Source organism: Symphalangus syndactylus, chromosome 6, assembly GCF_028878055.3.
Source record: "Symphalangus syndactylus isolate Jambi chromosome 6, NHGRI_mSymSyn1-v2.1_pri, whole genome shotgun sequence".
Taxonomy (NCBI): Eukaryota; Metazoa; Chordata; class Mammalia; order Primates; family Hylobatidae; genus Symphalangus; species Symphalangus syndactylus.
This window is the reverse complement of record NC_072428.2, coordinates 102,984,339-103,006,338: the sequence shown is the minus strand read 5'-3', so window position 1 is coordinate 103,006,338 and position 22,000 is coordinate 102,984,339. Positions and strand designations below refer to the sequence as shown.

At 41.3% G+C, this 22,000-nt stretch overlaps 1 long non-coding RNA gene across 5 annotated transcripts in view; it reads right to left on the bottom strand.

Moving 5' to 3' along the window:
• The window catches only part of LOC129484906 (uncharacterized), a 210,234-nt gene that overhangs the window by 7,141 nt on the left and 181,093 nt on the right, over positions 1 to 22,000 (bottom strand). The gene's annotated exons all lie outside the window — the stretch shown is intronic.

The following is a 22,000-nucleotide window of genomic DNA, read 5'->3' as shown; positions in this document are numbered from 1 at the left end:
GGAATAGAGGAAGTCAAATTGTCCCTGTTTGCAGATGACATGATTGTATATCTAGAAAACCCCATCGTCTCAGCCCAAAATCTCCTTAAGCTGATAAGCAACTTCAGCAAAGTCTCAGGATACAAAATCAATGAGCAAAATAACAAGCATTCTTATACACCAATAACAGACAAACAGAGAGCCAAATCATGAGTGAACTCCCATTCACAATTGCTTCAAAGAGAATAAAATACCTAGGAATACAACTTACAAGGGACGTGAAGGACCTCTTCAAGGAGAACTACAAACCACTGCTCAATGAAATAAAAGATACAAACACTTGCTTTTAGAGTGTTGGTGGGAGTGTAAACTAGTTCAACCGTTGTGGAAGTCATTGTGGGGATTCCTCAGGGATCTAGAACTCGAAATACCATTTGACCCAGCCATCCCATTACTGGGTTTATACCCAAAGGATTATAAATCATGCTGCTATAAAGGCACACGCACACGTATGTTTATTGCGGCACTATTCACAATAGCAAAGACTTGGAACCAACCCAAATATCCAACAATGATAGACTGGATTAAGAAAATGTGGCACATATACACCATGGAATGCTATGCAGCCATAAAAAATGATGAGTTCATGTCCTTTGTAGGGACATGGATGAAGCTGGAAACCATCATTCTCAGCAAACTATCGCAAGGACAAAAATCCAAAAACTGCATGTTCTCACTCATAGGTGGAAATTGAACAATGAGAACACATGGACACAGGAAGGGGAACATCACACACTGTGGTTCCCTTTTTATAACTATGAGGACTATTTGTGGGATAACTAGCTCAAGTTAGGAGTCATTTGTGGCAATAACATAGTTAACTAGTCTACACCATTCAATCAATATTGATTCACTAGTTGAGAATTTCTGTGCTATGGCACTGGATTAGGTACTATAAGGAGCAGATGTCTGCTCTGCTCTTCAGGGGCTGACAATGGGAACTTAAATACACTAGCATTAATACAAGGCAAAAAATAAAAACAAACATTACAGAAAACATTCTTGCACTGCAGCATCTGGTGTTACATATAAATGAAACCTGTTCACTTGACTTTTATGACACACTGTTCATAACCTATCTAGAGGCAATTTGCTTTAATCTGGATACCCCTTATCATAAAGGGGCCAAATGTAAATGATGCAGCCCTCCCTACATCTCCAATCCAACTTCCCACCATTCTCGCCTTCACCTTCTGTGTTAGAGTCCTGGGGGAAATACACACACACACACACACACACACATCACATGACCACCTTTGCACTAGCTAGTCCCTCTGCCTAGAATTTCTTCCTCCTATATTTTATTTCCATGGCTAGTTCATTTTTGTTATTCAAATCTCTGCTTAAATGCTACATCCTCTGGGATATCTTCCTATTCCACATAATCGAAAATAGTCTCTTCACAATACCATAAAGGCTCTGCATAGCTCTAATTATCTGAAGTTTATCTTTGTCCATGTTCATCTGTATATATGGGCAAAGCCCTTTTCTATCCTGTATCTTCAGCCTAAATAAGTACCTTGCATAAAGAAGGTGATTGAATACATATTTCCAAATGGTTAATTTTACCTTCCAAAATGCAACTGTGATGATATAGGGCCACTGCTGATGCTTAGTTTATGAATCTTTTGAGGTAGTCTGGTTCTGTTTATATTAGTTTATTAATATGTTCTCATAATTAAGATATAACTCAATTTATACTTCAGGAAAGTCTAAATTGGTTTGTATAAACTTAAGCTTAGATCAACACTAAGTAACCTGGAGCCATATAATTTCTCTTCTGTGTATTCCCACACATTCATTAAGATGAATTATATCTAAACCTAAAAATCCTACTTTCTTACCATGTCCGTCAGTACTCTCTCACCAATGGCCAGCTCCCACTCCTTGCTAGTAAAAGAATTTAAGTTTGTAAACCATCGTTAGCTTTCACATCTTTAAAAGGAGTATTTACCTAAATGATCTCTTCAACCCCACAAGAGAAGTGGTACTCCAGCAGTTTCTTTATTCGTATAAGGGATACATGATTTGTACTACTTTCCACTGGCTTTTGTATCCAGAAAGATTTCCATCACTAACCCTATGAAAACTTACTGGGGCAAAGTTCTCCTCAGGACCTGTTTGTTAATCCACAAAATTCACTTTGCAAGGTTATTGATAGGTTTAAAAACGATGTCTATAAAGCAGATAACAATCTTGTCACATAGTAGGGATACGACATATAGTGACTATTATTTATTTTGGCAAAGTGCCTTTAATAGCCCCATTCCTTCTCTTCATTCAGTCTTGCCTGCTCTGCACACATTCACTATTTCATCTCCACCATCACCACCCAATTCAAAATCTGATGTCAACTCCTTAGAACCATACTGAGCAAGATAATCAGTGTTAAATTTTCTTATCTTCAATTTTTCTTCCCTATGAATTCCCAGAAAATGATGTAAGATACTCACTTCACTACAACCTACCCTACAAGATTTCAATGGAAACTACAAAACAAGTCACAACACAAGATTGTCTTGTCTTTTTATCTATGAATTCACAAAGACAGGGGACCACTTATTCATTGTGTTTGAGTCAACTATTAAGCCTGAGAGGGTTCCATAAATATCAAGGATGGCTGTGTTAGGCCACTCTTGCATTGATATACTCAAGACTGGGTAATTTATAAGAAAAGAGGTTTAATTGGCTTATGCTTCTGCAGGCTGTACAGGATGCATAGTGCTGGCCTCTGCTTCTGGAGAGGCCTCAGGAAGCTTTTACTTGTGGCAGAAGGCAAAGCAGGAGCAGGCACTTCACATGCTGAAGGCAGGAGCAAGGGAGAGTAGGGGAGGTGCCATGCACTTTAAACAACCAGATCTCATGAGAATGAGCTTGCTACCCAGAGGATGGGACCAAGCCATGAGGAATCCACTCCCATAACCCAAACACCTCCCACAAGGCCCCACCTGTAACACTGAGGATTACATTTCAACATGAGATTTGGGTGATGACAATTATCCAAACTATATCAATGGCAGTTAATATGAGGAGGGTCACCAGCTTTAAGAGTAGGATGGGATTAGCAACATCACAGCATTAAATAGGAAGAAAACCCTTGAAACATTTTAATTCAGTTTCTAAAGCACTGACTTATGAGCTGTATAAAAGCACACCAAACGTTGCTTCTATCATATTCCAAATTACTCAGATGTAACCTCATCCACGGATAATACTTGTTGGAGGCACCAACTAAAGTTATTGATGGCATTACTGTATATGCAAGAACAGATTGGAAACTTAGTATCCCCTTTTGACATGACAATAGCCTAAAATAGCAACAGAAAAAGTAACATTTTTATAAAGTACCATTTGGTTCTAAATAACATTCTTTAATTATCTTGATAACTTACTAACATAAAGCAACTATTATGTATCCAGTATTGTGCTAAGCACTCTACAAACATTTCCTCACTATAAAATAAGTACTATTATTACCATTTTACTAGTGAGGAAAGTGAATCTTCGAGATGTTAATCAACTGTCTAAATTTACAGAGTTAGGAAAGTGGTTCATCCAGGATTTAACTCAGGCCTGACTTCAAAGCTCATGTTCACTCAGCATATTATCTGAATTACCTAATTAAGCTGTCTAAATTACCATACAGTTTTGAAATTAGTTTCATAAACATTAGACACGGTATATAGTGCTGTGAGGATGCAAAGTTGAATAAGATATCTATATAAATGTTTGCATTACTGTAAGGGATTATTTTAGGTATTAAGATACCAAGATTAATCAGACACATTATGCCTTCAAGAAGCTTCCAGTCTAGTGGGGAAGACAAAATATATACTTGAGAATTATAACACGTGGTTAGAAAGATGTCACAAAAGAAATTGAAGAATCAAATATTTTCTCCTTTAAAAAGGCACAAGAGCCAGGTTTAACAGCTTAATTTTATCAAAGTTATATGATTTTTTTGAAGTCTGTTTTAAAGCATTGAAAAAGAAAACTTTCCAGCTACAGTTTTGTTTTTAAACTTGGAGAGCACACAGATGAAACCATAGGCTATGTGAATTTTCTATTGCCACCCTAACAAACTTTCCCGGCTTAACACAACACAAATCTATTATCTTACAGTTCCGTAGGTCAGAAGTCCAAAGTGGGTCTCCATGAGCTAAAATCAAGGCATCAACAAAGCTGCATTCTTTTCTAGATGCTCTACGGGAGAATCTATTTCCTTGTCTTTTCTAGTAGAGGCTGCCTCCATTTCTTGGCTCATAGTACACTTCCTTTGTCTTCAAATCCAGTAAAGTCAGCACAAGTCCTTCTCACGTCACATCTCTGTGAACTCTCCTCTGTTGCTGCATCTCTTTCTCTAGTTGCAGCTGGAAAAGCTTTTCCCTTTTTAAGGACTTGTGCAATTCGATTGGGCCACTGTAGATAATCTAGAATAATCTCTTTAGCACAAATTTGTTAACCTAACTCATATGTGCAACGTCCCTTTTGCTATGTAAAGTAGCTTATTCACAGGTTTCATGAATTAGGACATCTTTGTGAGGCCATTAGTCTGCCTATTCACAGGCTAATTTCACTTATAACTGTTAATGTCATACAGCTAAATAAAATACTAAGAAGAAATCACGTAAAAGTAATATGACACAATTCATTACTACCCAAGAGGATTCTTTTCCTTCCAAGAGTGAATTCAGGTAAGTAATAATGTAAGTCACTATATCCACCAAATTAACATATAAGTTAAAGAGAAAACTCAAATCATCTGGATTCTGGAAAAAGCATTTATTTAACACTTTCATATAATAAGCTTTAACTCAGATTAATAGAAGAAATCTTCCTTAACATCACAAAAGACATCTACCACAAGCCTATAGAAAACCTCGTATTTGATTAACAAACACTAGTAGCCTTTCATTAAAGACAGAAAGGAGAATCATGGTGCCCAATCTCACCATGACTGTTCAGTGTTGAGCCAATAGACTTAGCTAATTCAGTAAGATAAGATAAATAAATGGGGTACAATAACTGGAAAGGAAGAGACAAGACTCATTGTCTATAGATGGTATCATTGACTGAAAAGTCTAAATGAAATGGCTGAAAAACTACTAGAACTGCAAGAAACTTCAATCGTTTTCCTAAAAATCAGCAAAAACCAATTAGCAAATATAATGGAAAAAATCTTATTCAAGGTGGCAAAAACAAAACAACTATGAAAATACTTATCAATAAGCAAAATATTTAAAAAGTTTTGAGACCTATTTAAAGAAAATACTAAAACTTTCCTAAAGAACAGAAGACTGCAGAGACTGCCAGCTTCCTGATGAGAAGACTATACATCAAAAATACGTCCGTGCTTTGGGGAGATATCAAGATTTGGAAAATGTCAAATCTTCCCCAAATTAACCTAGAACTCATTGCAGTCTCAATCAAAATTCAAATACAATTTTGTATGGATTTTATAAGCTAATTAAAATTTCATATGAAAGAAAAAATGGACAGAGATAACCAAGAAATTTTTTGAAAAAGAATAAAGGTGATGATATAAAAGCAGACTATAGGCCAGGTGCAGCAGTTCATACCTGTAATCCCAGCACATTGGGAGGCCAAGGTGGGAGGGCCCCTGGAGTCCCAGAGTTTGAGACCAGCCTGGGAGACATAGAAAGATGCCATATCTACCAAAAATAAATAATTAGCTGGGCATGATGGCATGAACCTGTGGTCTGGAGCCTGTGAGATCAGGGGTGCAGTGAGCCATAATCATGCTGCTGCACTCCAGCGTGGGGAACAGAGTGAGACTCTGTCTCTAAAATTAAAAAAGAAAGAAAAGCAAACTACAAAGCTACCATAATATAAATGATAGGAGATAAATGCAAATACATTAAAAGAAGAGAATAAAAAGTTCAGAAACCGTTCAATCTACTTATAGGAAGTTAATATGACAAACATGACATTTCAAATCAGTAGACAAATAATGGACAGTTCAATAGCATTGGTGGTAGACAATTCAATAAATAATAACCATGAACAAAAATGAGAACTGACAGTTTGTATAAAAGGAAACACAAATGGCAAAAAAGAAAATCAGGAGCTCAACCTCACCAGTCATGAAAAAATGAGCAAATTAAAACAAGGAAATACTATTTTTCATCCACCAGCCTGACAAACTGAAAAATAAGATGTACTACTGATTACAGTTGTGGGGATATGAATATTCTCTTTCACAATTGGTGGAAATTTGGTATGAACCCAAAAAGCCTGTTTGGAGAACAATTTAGCAGCATAACCATTTTGAATATGCTCTTAACTCAGCAACTTCTACTCCATAAACATATCACCATGGGTGTAAATTTTACACATTCACTGAAGCACTGTTCTTAATAATTAAAAACTGGAAAGTCTAAATGTCCATCAACAGAAAAATAGTTATATCAATCTTGGTAAATTTATTCTATAGAGTTTAAAAATTTTTTAAAAAGCACACACACACAGTGCGTCTCTACATTTCTTTTGTGAATATCTCTGAGATACATTGCTAAAAATGAAAAGAAAGTCAATAGCATTACTGAAGGAACATAACAACCAAACAAAAAACAAAATTATACATTTGTAAAAGAACTCTTATTTAATGCATAGATAAAAGCGATGATTCTCAAAATTTAGTATGATTAAGAACGACCAAAGCGCAGCTTCCTAGTTCCTACTTCCAAGAGATTCCAATTCGGAAGACCTGGGTTGATGCACAGGCACTTCCATTTTTAACTAGCTCCCCAGGTGGTTTGAAGCAAGGGGTTTACCAGGAACACTTTGAGAATACTGACTTAGAAGGATATAGTATACTAAATAGTAACGCTGTGTTCCTGTAGGTATGGGAATGGCTTTGGCAAAGCACTGAAGAACTCCCACTCTTCACTCTGCATAGTTTTACTTGTTTGAATTGTGTGAATTAATGTAGTCGGTACATTTTAAAATTAAAATAACAGCAGAAAAATAAATGAAAAAAATGTGAAGTGGCTTTAGTCACTTGACAGATAAAATCTATGAGAATTCAAAGAAAGACACCATTTGCACCTATGGTACTCAGGGAAAACTTCCTAGAGCAAGTGGCATTTGAAATGAGCTTTGAAGGAAAAGCTAAGGTTGTAGGAGAAGTAAAGCAGAAAACATATGCTAGGCAGAGAAATGGATGAGAACCCAGAGAGGGGAAACGAGGGCCCTTAATTAGGGAGCACTTCCAGTTGATAGAGTTTAGGGCAGTAAAGAGAAATATTAGGAATAAGAGATATAATAATAGTACATGAGATATTTTTGGAAGTTCTCGGCTGTCAAGCTGAATAATCTGAACTCTATATAAACAGTGAACAATCATTGAAAGATTTTGAGCTTAAGAATTGTGTGACAGATGCAGCTATAAAAAAGAATGAGATCATGTCTTTTGTGGGAATATGGATGGAGCTGCAGGCTATTATCCTTAGCAAACAACGCAGGAACAGAAAACCTGTGTTACAGAATACGGCATGTTCTCACAATTGGGAGCTAAATGATGAGAACTTACCAACGCAAAGACAGAAACGACAGACATGGATCTACTTGAAGGTGCAGGGTGGGAGGAGGGAGAGGAGCAAGATGACTATTGGGTACTGGGCTTAATTCCTGGGTAATGAAATAATCTGTACAACAAACCCCCATGACATGAATTTACCTATGTAACAAATCCTCACATGTAGCCCTGAACCTAAAAGTTTTTTTTATATTGTGTAATCATTACACTATAATACAATAATATTTTAGGAAGGTTAATCTGATACCAGGAGGCACTGAAGAGGCAGAAGGTGGAGGGGACGCTGTAGTGCATTCCAACAGAAATGAGCATGAATTTTGATAGAGGCAGCAGAAAGAGAAGAAGGTGGAGCCCGGGTGATGAGTAGAGAATACATAATGAAAGAAAGAGAAAGATGAGAGGGGAAGGGTTTGTTTTCAGAGATACAGAATTTAGACAACTTTAAAATGTGACCTCGTTTTCCTGAGAGCTGGAGGTATAACAGGCTTGGGGAACAGGCTTGCAGGAAAGTGAGAGTTAATATCAAGATCTAACTGAGAGAGCAAACAAAGGAAGAGAGGACTAAAATAGACTCCGGGTTGGGGGGGAACCTATTTAAGAGAAAGTGGGATCCGTTTTTTAAAAACTGGAACAAACAAAATGAAGAAAAAGTAGTCAGAGATGTAAAATGAGAGCTAGAATATAGATCTTCCAAGCTAATAGAGAAAGGATGGTCAACCACATCACCACTCTCCCCAACTACCCTCACCAGTCTTGAGTTTTCACTTTGTTTCATTTCTCAATTAGTTAGAACAGTGATTCTCAAACCTGGCATTTATCACAATCTCCTGGGGATGAGGACATCAAAGAATTCAGGTGTGGAGATTTTGTTTGAAATCTCAAAATCTGTCTATTTAAACATTTCCCTTACAGCTTACAGGCCACTACTTCAGAAACAATTTGGGTTATAGTATTAAAGGAAAGGTGGTAAACACTAAAATCAAATAAACACACTTAAAAATTATCACACAACTGAAGAAAAACTATTAAAATCTTAGGATATATGTGAGAGTTGGATAAGCAGGAGGAAAGGGGGAAGCAATATAGGGCTAAATCTGTTTACATGTAAAAGTCAGAAGTTACTCTTTTGTCTTTGTTTTTATAATTAGATGTGACAAAGATAAAAGAATGGATATTACATTATGAGTATTTGTAGACTTCTCCCCTCTCCCTGCTTCCTAACAAGGTTCCTGGCCTCCCTGCTGAATTCTGGGTACTAAGGTGACAGTCTGAAAAATGAAAGAAGAGGAAAACTGAAAGAAGCCTGGCTCAATTAGCCTATATAAAAATGAAAATGGCTAACAACTGGGAACTTACTGTCAGGCTAAGATAACTGAGAACCTTACTGTAAGGTATTTACTGTTCTAAATACCTGACATATATTTACTCATTTAATTCTCACAACAACCCTATGAATTAAATATTATTACTATTTCTATTGTACACATGGGAAACAGAGCTAGTAAGTGGCACAGATGGATTCAAACTCAGGCAGTCAATAGCTCCGGAACTTTTGCTGGTCTTAATCACTACCCTATACACTTCATATAATAAATAAGGAACAGGCTGGGCACGGAGGCTCATGCCTGTAATCCCAGCACTTTGAGAGGCCAAGGCAGATGGATCATGAGGTCAGGAGTTCGAGACCATCTTGGCCAACATGGAGAAACTCCATCTCTACTAAAAATACGAAAGTTAGCTGGGCATGGTGGCACATCCCTGTAGTCCCAGCTACTTGGGAGGCTGAGGCCAGAGAATCACTTAAACCCGGGAGGCAGAGGTTGCAGAGAACTGAGATCGTGCCATTGTACACCAGCCTAGGCAACAGAATGAGACTCCGCCTCAAAATAAATAAATAAACAAACAAACAAACAAACAAATAATGAACAGATAAGGAGTGAGGCAGAGAGAAAACAAACCAGTGGAACGCATTGAAAAAGATACTTTTGAGAGTACATGGAGAACAGATAAAAGACATTAAAACTAAGTGTATTAATTAAAAATATGAAGTGATAGGAGGCACTTTTACAACTAATACATTAGAAAATTTTTTATTTAAATGGTCAACATTTTGTAGACTAATTATAGTTTGCTCCCATCCCAGAATACATCTTGGGAGTAGATAACTTATCAGGCCTGACCCCACAAACAACTGCCGGGGAGTTCTGATGGAGAGTTAAGTGGTGAACCCTGTGATCAGGGAATGTGAAATGGACACCAGTACACTTTCCAGCCCTGTGGTGAGTAGAGGTGCTGAGCAATATCACCTACAAGGGTGGGGGCATGATGAAATCACAGAGACTATTTGGGAGTTAGCCCGGGCAGGCATTACAAGGCCAGTGCATAGCCCATACAACGGCCCTGAATGGCCCATGCAGAAGCCCGATGGGACCCAAAGAATAACAGTAGATTACTAGGAATTAAGTAAGGTGGTCCCCCCAGTGTATGTGGCTGTTCTCAATATCACCTCTCTTGGGACAAGGGTAGGAGAAGCCATGGGCATATACCATTTGGTTATTGACAGCCAATGCCTTCAGCATCCCCCATTGCCCCCAGAGAGTTAAGACCAATTTGCATTCACATGGGAAGAAAAACAATGGACTGTCTTGCCTAGGGATACCACCCTGGAGGGGATACATGTTTTCCATTAACTTTTAGGTCTTTTTCTGGCTTATAATCTGCACAGCCCCCACCTTACCCTCTCACTTGGTGAACAAAGGATTGGCGGTCAACGCATACAAAGACCAGAGGCCAGGTTTGTCAGTCTGGTTGTCATCCGGTTGGGTAAGACGAAAGTCTTTTAGTCTGCTCTCATGGATAAGGTGTAGGCCTACCCTATGTCCTACCACACCAAAGCACTTGCAAACTTCCTTAGGCCTCCTAGAGTGTTGGTATCCTTTTATTCTTCCTTTGGCCCAACTCCTTAGGCCCCTATACTGCTAGTCAAGATAGGGGCCCACTGGGACTGGTCCACAAAGGAGGATGAGGCCTTTGAACAAGCTAAAGTTGCAGTGAAACAAATACAAGCCTAGGACTTGTAGTGCAGGGGCAGCCTTGTGAACTGAACATAGCCAGTTACCCTGAGGGGTTTGGGTGGGGCCTGTGGTGAAGGCAAGGGCATAAATGTGTGCCTTTAGGATTCTGGTCCCAGCTGTGGAAGAGGGCTTCAGCTAGCTGGAGTGCCACAACTCTGGGCTATGTATGCTTTACAATAAGTGGAGGACATTACAAAGTAGGTCCTAGTGCTACTACGCACCCAGTACCCATAGCAGATTGACTAAAGGGTACCTTCCGGAAGCTAAAGCCTGGGAATGCCCAAACACAGACTGTAGCCAAAAGGCATGCATACCTCAACAAAGGAGCACATTCATTAATAGCCCCTTGAGCACAGAGCTCCATTTGGTGCTCAGTACTGTCACCTATGTAACATCTGAAAGACAGTCTTTGAAAGAGGCCTCTGAACCTCCACAGATTCCCTCCTTTGCACAGGAGGGACAGGGCCCAATTCTTGATCAGATCTGGTACACAGAGAGCTTGCTATGAGGCAATCCTTGCACATGGACAGCTGCAGCCATCCAGCTGTCCACTGACAGGATCTGGCTTGATACAGGCCTAGGACATAGTAACAAATGGGCTAAGCTGAGAGCCACCTAGACGATCCTCCTCTACGAGCCGGACCCAATAGTCTTGTGCACCAACAGCTGGGCCATCTTTAAGGGACTTGCTATGTGGCTACCACAAGGAGAAGCTCAGGATTGGACAGTAGCGGGCTGCCTGCTTTGGGGTGCTGGCATGTAGAAGGACATTCTCTGTCACATCCAGGGAATGCATGTAACAGTCTTCCATGTGGATGCCCACACTGCATCTATGCCATCTGGAAATCAACATGAGAACAAGCTAGCCTGCATTCGTCTCTTCAAGGTAGCCCCCACAGACGTGGCCCAATGGCTACCCAAAAAGACAGGACTTTGGGGACAGCATTCCCTTTGGGCCATGGTGAAGAATTGGGGCCTGCCACTATGACATAAAGACATAGTACACCTCTGTCAGCAATGTCCTACCCATGCACAGGAATGCCCTAGGCCCTTGCCACACAATACTGGACAGATCCCCTGGGGCCAGAGTCCAGTACAATGGTGGCAGGTAGACTACATAGGGCATTTGTTTCTGTCTAATGGCTGCTACTATGCCTTGACTTGTGTGGACACCTGCATAGGGCTACCCCAGTCATATCCCAGCAAGCATGCTACCCAGAAAACTACCATAAAAGGACTAGAGTGGCTGCGTGTGGCCTATGGTGTCCCCACCAATATCAATAGTGACCAGGGCTTGCACTTTACCAGACATAAAGTGCAGGTATGGGTGGAGGCCCTGGATATCCACTGACATTTCCACCTGCTATACATCCCTGCAGCCGTGGGGCTGATTTAAAGGATGAATAGACTGTTGAAGCAACAACTCCAGCAGGAGACGCACTCTGGCTCTGTGGACACACCACTTACCAGCAGTTGTCTGCACCCTGAATGAACATGGCATTCTCATCACCAGTGCATATGTCCTTCTGACGCAAGAACGTGATACCACTCTCAGAATCCAGGTGCACAAGGTAAGGGACAGTACTCCTTTGTCCCAACCTGAGACTCAAGATAACCTGTGATTGCCCTTGCCACAGGACCTGTCCGCTGGGGAGCACATCATTATGTGGTCTTGGAAATGGTAAGCCAGTCCCCGATGCTTTGGTTTTTCCACTCCATGGGGGAAGGGCCTAGACCAAGATACACAGGTCACACCTATTTTGCACCCTGCTCCCCATCATATTTCTAAAATAATGAATCCTGATCCTCCCTTGTGAAAGGGGATGATCATCCTCTCATTATGAAACATAATGATACTCCCATTGTCTTATTTTGGCCTCCCGCAATGCATCCCAGAGGGGGCCAATCCATTTGGTGATGTCAGCCAGGTCCCAGGCCACTGCCAAGGATGATGCTTTCTCAGAACAATACAACTTCCTGTGTCTTGTTGAATGGCTGTTATTGCCCTTCCTTGTACCCACTAAACATCTCATCTTCCACCCACAGATGGTGTGCAGCAGACCCTCTTCACCAACTGGGCACAGATGGTGGCCTCTCTCCAGAACAAAACAGACTGTTGGGCCTGTGAAGAGCTGCCCCTCCCCTCCACCATAGGCGTGCTGTAGTGAATCCAAAATCAACTCCCAAGTTGGATTATTTTTTGTTTTAGTTTGTACTGCTGCTGCAGCAGTCTGGCAGCGATGCTTCTCCACATTACCTGGCCCCAGGGAAATCATGGAAGAATAGTGTGATAAGAATGTGAGGGCTGTTCCAGGGTAGCCGGGGTGGACTGTATGGTAGAAGCAGCTGATAGCAGTACCTTAACTTAGCCATAACCTGAGAATGGCCCTGTATGGCAGAGGCACCTGAATGTGTGTTCAGAGTTCCAAGCTAAGGAATCCAGGAGTGGCCAACCCATGCATTCATTCCTTATCTATGAGGAACATCTGAGCCCCTGGCCTATCTAGTGAAACACAGGCCATACAGGGGATCGAGGCCTTTTGTTTTGGGTTAAGTGAAGGTTGCCAGGTGAAGATGGTTAGGGGGAGGGTGCTAAGTGAAAATGCTACATAAACTACATGCTTTTTGCAAGTGGTTACGGTTCTCTTGCTCAGCCTGCTGCCTCTGGGCTGTGTGGTTCTCCAGCCCAGCACCCCCTCACTGGGCTGTGTGGTTCTCCTGTCCAGCCTGCCGCCACTGGACCTCCCTCTTCGTAGGTTTCCTGCTAATAAAGCCCTATGTCCTGTTTGCTGGCTCTGGGTCTCTTCTTCAGTCTCTAGACCATGTTGCCATCCCTGTTGAGGTTAATAGGGGTTCAGCATGACATGAGTATGACACGAAAAAAAATTAGTGACATGACCAAATTTTAAAATATCTTCCTTAAAATATTCAATTATAAAATATAATGCAGAATGTCAAGAAGACAGAATCAGCATATGCAGAAATAACCCCTTCCTACACTGAGTCGAGAAAAATAATAGAGAATATATTAAAAGAATTTAATATAAATATAGCTGCATTGAAATCAGAGGGTAATTCTCAGCAGAATAATGTGAGCACTATTTTAAATAAGGAAAGTAAGGAAAAACTCCATCTCTGCAAGATATTAAAGCAAGAAGCATCAGGGATCACAGCAGAAAAGCTACTATGGAAAAGCAAAATACTCCTAACATCTGGAGATAGTCAACTAGTCAACACCACGAAAGAGAGATGACAGATCCAACAAATAGAATAATTTACAAGCTGATGAAAGAGTAAAATGAGTATTCAGAACAGGGCTTAAAACATGTATATTTAATATCCTGAAAAGGTAAAGATGGTAAATGCCACGAAACAAGAAACAGGAGATCACAAAAAGCTAATGGACATTTCAAGAAATGAAACGAGTGACCTGGGAAAATTTTAAAATGATAGTGTGAAAGGTGATATGCAAAATGGTGTCACTCTGGTTCAAGTTCTCAAATGGAATTGGGAAGCCATTCTAAGAAGGACTGCCTGCACATCCCATAGACTTGAAGAAAGAAAAAACCAAACAAACCCAGAAACTTGTCTTGAACCTTTGAGCTGAGCCAAACTTCCATGTCCACAACATCCTGGAAAACAGCTGAATTTAATTCCTGAGCAGTGAAAACTAAAAATAAAATCCTAAGCCCCCCAACCAACCAAACAGACCCCTCTTGGCCAAGGGGACTTCAGAGAAATCTTAAAAACTGAGTTCCAGGCCATGAAGGAATGGGAGGTCAGACATGCCTCATTGTGCCCCCTCCCTTCTGCAGCTTAATGCTGGTCAGTTGTCTGATGTTAAAATAGAGCTCATAAGACTAACAGAATGGACTCTTTGTAGCAAGAAGATACCAAATTATAAACAGACCTAATGTTATGCCAGGCAAGGGTTAAGTTATGTATGCGTACACTTAAAGAATAAACTATGTTCTAACTGCCACAAGGTTCTTCTTTCCTCTATCAGCAAAACAAGAGCTGGCCTTGAGATAAGCAATGTTAAAACAATTGCAGCTCATCCACCACCAATGCTAACTCATCCCCTCTTCCACAAGCCATAACTACAGCTTTGATTGGACAAGAGACCTATTTCAGTAACTTTCTCCTGATAAAAGACCACAGACTATGGATTGGTGATGGCTGATTTACAGAGGCTGTGAACTTGAGTGTCTGTGTCCCTACTTCACCTTTTGACACATAGGGCCTAATTGTAATACATTTCAATGTTAAATCTCTGTCCCAAAGTGAACATGCAATGCATGTAACATGCCTGCTTGCTTATCACACACATGTGCATCCCCACTTTGTGAATATTCATAGGTCCTCTTATAAGCTACTGAATATGTATATTTAGCCAACCTGTTCAGAACAAATTTCTGTCTCATCCTTCTCTTCCTGGAAGTGCCTGCTAATGGTCTCTGCTAGAGGCTGTACTTCCCAGGCTGCAGAATGGCCAGCCTAGTAGGCTGTAACTCTTTACAAGAAAGTCTCCTCTCCAAAGTTAAGATCTCAAGATTCTTATGTTGACAATAACAACCAAAGAACTATGGACTCATGTACTAAGCCACCCCCTCCACCAATGATAATTCTTTCAAAACAACTTATGTAATCACCCTTAGCTTCTTTTTGATTTTTTTCTTAAAAACCCCTATTCTCCACCTCTCTTCAGAACAGTTTGGCTTCTAGCTGAATCTGTGACTCCTACATTACATCGTACATCGCATCATTACATGCCCTGGTTTATTGCATTGTAGTCTGGTCTTTAGCCTCTTGTCGGTTGACAACAGCTTGAGAAGTAAATTGGTGGCTGCAACATTGAGGAATTCTTCCAAAGAAATAAAGAGATTATACATAATATCTATGATATAATATATACAATATAATATATATCATATTATGTAATATAATATGTATTATATATAATGATATAATATATAACGTATATTATATAGTATATCATGTATACTATATTGTGTCCGGAATTGGTGGGTTCTTGGTCTCATCGACTTCAAGAATGAAGCTGCACACCCTCGCAGTGAGTGTTAACAGCTCTTAAGGTGGCGCGTCTGGAGTTCGTTCTTTCTGACGTTCGGATGTGTTCAGAGTTTCTTCCTTCTGGTGGGTTCATGGTCTCACTGGCTCAGGAGTGAAGCTGCAGACCTTCGCGGTGAGTGTTACAGCTCTTAAGGCGGCACATCTGGAGTTGTTCTTTCCTCCCAGTGGGTTCGTGCTCTCGCTGGCTTCAGCAGTGAAGTTGCAGACCTTCGCAGTGAGTGTTACAGCTCATAAAGGCAGTGTGGCCCCAAAGCGTGAGCAGCAGCAAGATTTATTGCAAAGAGCGAAAGAACAAAGCTCCTACGGTGTGGAAGGGGAACTGAGCCGGTTGCCACTGCTGGCTCGGGCAGCCTGCTTTTATTCTCTTATCTGGCCCCACCCACATCCTGCTGATTGGTAGAGCCCAGTGGTCTGTTTTGACAGGGCGCTGATTGGTACCTTTACAATCCCTGAGCTAGACACAAAGGTTCTCCACCTCCCCACCAGATTAGCTAGATACAGAGTGTCAACACAAAGGTTCTCCAAGTCTCCACCCGAGTAGCTAGATACAGAGTGTCGATTGGTGCATTCACAAACCCTGAGCTAGACACAGGGTGCTGATTGGTGTGTTTACAAACCTTGAGCTAGATAAAGAGTGCCAATTGGTGTATTTACAATCCCTGAGCTAGACCATAAAGGTTCTCCAAAGGCCCCACCAGAGTAGCTAAAGAGTGTTGATTGGTGCATTCACAAACCCTGAGCTAGACACAGGGTGCTGATTGGTGTGTTTACAAACCTTAAGCTAGATACAGAGTGCCGATTGGTGTTTTTACAATCCCTTAGCTAGACATAAAGGTTCTCCACGTCCCCACCAGACTCAGGAGCCCAGCTGGCTTCACCCAGTGGATCCCACACCGTGGCTGCAGGTGGAGCTGCCTGCCAGTCCTGCGCCATGCGCCCGCACTCCTCAACCCTTGGGTGGTCGATGGGACTGGGCACCGTGGAGAAGGGGGTGGCGCTCGTCGAGGAGGCTCAGGCATGGTGGGCTGCAGGTCCGGAGCCCTGCACCGCCAGAAGGCAGCTAAGGCCCACGAGAAATTGAGCACAGCAGCTGCTGGCCCAGGTGCTGAGCCCCTCACTGCCCGGGCTGGTGGGGCCGGCCGGCCGCTCCGAGTGCAGGGTCCACCGAGCCCACGCCCACCCAGAACTCGCGCTGGCCCGCAGGCACCGCGCGCAGCCCCGGTTCCCGCCAGCGCCTCTCCCTCCACACCTCCCCGCAAGCTGAGGGAGCCGGCTCTGCCTCGGCCAGCCCAGGAAGGGGCTCCCACAGTGCAGCGGTGGGCTGAAGGGCTCCTCAAGTGCTGCCAAAGTGGGAGCCCAGGCAGAAGAGGTGCCGAGAGCGAGCGAGGGCTGTGAGGACTGCCAGCACGCTGTCACCTCTCAATATTATAGATTAAGTATAAGAAGACCCTATATTTTTATTTAGCAGTTCTTTTTTATTGAAGGATTGTAATCATTCTTAAATTCTGAAAAAAATATTGACCATAGATTTTTCCAGTATTTTCTTTCTTCCGTCTTCTCTATTCTCTTACTTAGAACTCCTATTTGTTGAAACTGTATCTAAACTTCCTTTCTTTTATACCATATATATCATATATATGACTATATATAAATTATATATATGATATATAAAAATCATATATATAATGTTTCCTTTTTTTTGGTGACAGAGTCTCACTCTTGTCACCCAGGCTAGAGTGCAATGGCGCAATCTTGGCTCACTGCAACCTCCGCCTACTGGGTTCAAGCGATTCTCCTGCCTCAGCCTTCTGAGGAGCTGGGATTACAGGCACCTGCCACCACACCCAGCTAATTTTTGTATTTTTAGTAGACACGGGGTTTCACCATATTGGCCACGCTGGTCTTGAACTCCTGACCTCAGGTGATCTGCCCGCCTCGGCCTCCCAAAGTGCTGGGATTACAGGTGTGAGTCACCACACCCGGCCAAGAGATGCAAAATATAAAAGAGAAGGGAAGTTTAGATACACTTTCAGCAAATAGGAGTTCTAAGTAAGAGAATAGAGAAGACGGAAGAAAGAAAATACTGGAAAAATCTATGGTCAATATTTTTTTCAGAACTTAAGAATGATTACAATCCTTCAATAAAAAAGAACTGCTAAATAAAAATATAGGGTCTTCTTACACTTAAATATGGTAAAATTTCAGAACATTTAGGAAAAAGACAATTTTCTAAAAGCTAAGAGAGACAGGTCAGATTACCTCCAAAGGAATGTAAATCAAATTGATATCAGATTTCTCAGCAGCATCATTAGGTTGCAAGAAGATAGTAATGCACTGTTTTCAAAATGTTGAAAGAATAAAAAGTTTAAGAAGACAAAACTTTTTGCTGCCAAAAATGTAGTTCACTTATAATGGGAGCACAAAATGTTTCCCTTCTTGAAAGAAAATCAGCCGTATGAATTAACAGCCTTAACGATGTTCAAATTCTTTAACCTATCTAGGAATCTACATTCCGAAGTGATAATCAGAAATGCAATACATCACAAATGCAATAAGCCCTAGTGCAGCACTTTCAGCAGCAAAAATTGTAACATTCCAAATATTCAAAATTAGGGGAAAAATTAATCATAGTTCAGCCATATGAATAAATACTTGCCATCATTAATACAGTGAAAAGACTAATGAAATAAGGAGCATCACTTAGAACAGCAAACCAAAAGTGTTCAAATAATAATGATGCTTGTTATCTCACTTAAGAATTTTGGAGGTAGAAAAAAAGCAGCAGTTAGTTGACTGCTTGCTGTCATCCAATATTTTTTCCCCTTTCTCTGAAAGAGAACCCTGATTTTAGGTGGGTACATGGCCGCCCCCAAAATTACCTTTTGCAGACTCTATAAATACTAAATGCTAGTCAATGTGATATAATCTGATGTGTCATACAGCTTCCAAGAAGTGTCAAAGTAAGGGTGGGGGGAAGTGCATTTCCTACTTGCTGACTGGAATTCAGAAGTCATAGCTGGAAATTAGGCAGCCATCTTGGCCTATGAAGAGGAAGCCACAACCTGAGAATGTCAGGGTAGCAAAAAAGAAGGAATCAGGATCTCTAACACCAAGGAGGACCATGTCTGCTCCGGAACACCTACTTCTAGACCGTTTTTACATGAGAGAGAAACTGCAATTAAGACACTGTGGAGTCTTCCGATACACACATCTGAACCGAATCCTAAAATCTCGGCTCTACCCTTAGAGTTCCTGATTCAGTAGGTCTGGGGATAGGGCCTTATAATTTCCATTTCTAACTAGGTCCCAGGTGATGTTAATGCAGCTGTTCTGGGGACCATACCTGAAGAACCATTGCACTAATGGAGGTAATAACTTAGTGGTTTTCAAGCTGTGCTTTACATTAGAATCACTGGAAAACAGAGAGGCTTTAAAACACACACACACACACCACACACACACACACCCAAGGCTAATTTCAGAAACTCTAACTGGTCTGGGCCAGATGAGTGTAAGTTGTAGACTGAACGCTATAACTCTTTCCCTACTTACTGAAACAATAGTAATGAGAAAGAAATACCTGTGTTTCCCCACAGAGCGGGGGTTGATATTTAGAAAGCTACTCTTCATGGCCCAGAACTTGAAGCCAAAAGACTGGATTTAATTCCCTGATCTTAGACAGTTATGAGGACCTAGAACAATGTAGTATCTCTGGACCTTGGTTACATTATTTGCAAAATGGTGATGAAAATATTTACATCATTGGGTTTTTGTGTAGATTATATGATACAGGTGAAAGTACTTTGTATTACACTGAAGTAATAAGGGAGGCCCAGCTGATTTTCTATGGAGAATCTGAGTTAGTTTAGCCCTACGACTGAACTGAATAAATGGAAAAAGTAGGAGAAAAACAATAGAGAACATAAGAAATAACATAGGACTCATCTGCGACTCCCTGCTGGAGGACTGGAATGTGTGATAGGATCCGCCGTACCTCCTGTGATGGGTGCTGCTCCCTCTTCCTTTTCTTGACTTATTATCATGATTATATTTTCAACAGGTGTTCCTAGTCTGAAATAACTCCTCAGGTGATATTCCTGGCCTGAAGCACACAGACCTTGTCTGTATAGAAGCAGGTGTTAAAGAAGGGATATTCCAGTGATTAGGATCATTATACTGCCATCATTAACCAGAATCTGAAATCACCAGTCTCTGCAATGGTTCCCAGGTGGCTGTTTTGTATTTAGGTGTTTGGCTGTGGATGTACCAGATGTCAGAAATTGACCCTTTCTTCTTTCAGGATAAAGGGGGATTTAGATTGGGTCCTTGAGGGCCTCAGGTGCCAGACTGAATTTGGACTTGATTCTGTAGCCTGTAGAAGTCACTGGTTTTAATCCCAGAAGTGACAAAGCATGGTGCTCTGAGTGCACCAGCCAGGGGCCTGTGTCATGGATTAGACTGAGCTGAGGCTGAAATCAAGATGACCAGCATAGAGGTTACTGAAGTAATACCGTAACAGAGTAGAAGCAATAGAAGTTGATGGGAAATAATAAATGCAAGAGATAGCGTGGATGAAAATGAACAGCACTTGGTCATTCATAACTGTCAAATCTTTTTTAGTAAATACTGGTATCCTTCAATAACTAAAGATTGACAAAGCTATCTTTCTCCTCCCTTGGTATTAGGTAGTGTCCTACAGTTAAAACAAGTCTCAGACTGAATGCTACTACACAAATCTTATCAGCAAGCAGACACAAAAAACAGTACACAAACAGTACTTTGTGGCAAAATATTAAACAGAAGTCTAGACTAAGCCATTCTGCAGGCTGTCGGTCTGCTAGACAGCAGATTTCTACTCCACAGTTATGCAAAGAGGTGCTTGTACGATATTCTAGCCAGACACGTATCTTGAACATCTTGTTTCCACAATGAAGAATTCTTTCTAATCCTTTATGCTAACTAAGGTACATCTAGTGCAGATTTACATGGTGATACTGGAAGCATCTGTGCATTCAACTCTGCAGTGAACATTTTTGATTAGTCTTTCAAATGCTAATTACCCACCCTGGGCTGTGCAGATTAACTTTCAAACATATACACATCTCACTGAAGTATTCTAAAGTATAAGGACAAGATAACGAGCATCAAAAATGGTTTTAAAGTCATAAGGCAGAAGACCATGTTAGAGGAAGATGATGAAAAACCACTAATTTAGTGAGCTGGTCTTAGTGCTAAGCAACAGAATGCAGCTGTAGCTAATTTAAGCAGAAAGTAAGTTTACTAGAGGACGCCAAGTAGCTCAAAGGATAGCTGGAGATTGAGGCTTGCACCTACATGGCCAGAAACTACCTCTGGCTGTTACCGGTGGAAGGTGTCCAGGTTCTTGGCATCTTGAACAAGGAATTGGACAAAACGCACAAACAAAGCAAGGAAGGAATGAAGCAACAAAAGCAGAGATTTACTGAAAATCAAAGTACACTCCACAGGGTGTGAGGAGCCGGAACATGGGGCTCAAGAGCCGGGCGGCCGGGTTATAGAATTTTCTGGGGTATAAACACCCTCAAGAGGTTTCCCATTGGCCACTTGGTGTACACCCCACGCAAATACAGTGGCCCACAATCAGTCTGATAGCGGAAAGCAACCAGAGTCTGAAGCAAAGTTACAAAGGTTACATCCTATGCAAACATCTAATTAGTTATGGAAAGCAACCAATCAGAGGTACTTTCAATTTTCCATCTGCCACGCAGAAAAGGGCGGTGGTGGGGGAGGGGGCCGGGTCCTTTTGTTACTTAGGTGTGGAAAGTTGGGGCTTTCCTTTTGATACAGTTCTAGGAAGTCAGCATGAATCAGCCTTAAGTTCCTTGCCTCCAGACCCTATTCTCCTGCCTCACGACTATGTAGTACAGAGTCTGTCACAGGCTACCCAGAAATGTACACAGAGACTGTTAACAGGCTACAGAACAGATTGGGAAAGGGCTCTGGGCTTGTGACCCTCACCAAGCACAGGCATCTTGCATCTCTGACATGTTAATAGTGGATGCCAGCACTCTCACTACTGCCCCAGAAGCTTACCTTGCTGTTGGGGATGGGTTCTCGATTTCTACACTTGGTATGCTCCTACAGGTGACCTGGGAGTGTAGCTTTCCGTGCCTTTTTTGACTCATGGCTTCCAGCGGGTACACATGATTGGTTAAACAAGTGTTCAGCATTTCAGCTGCAGCCATTAGACTCTTAA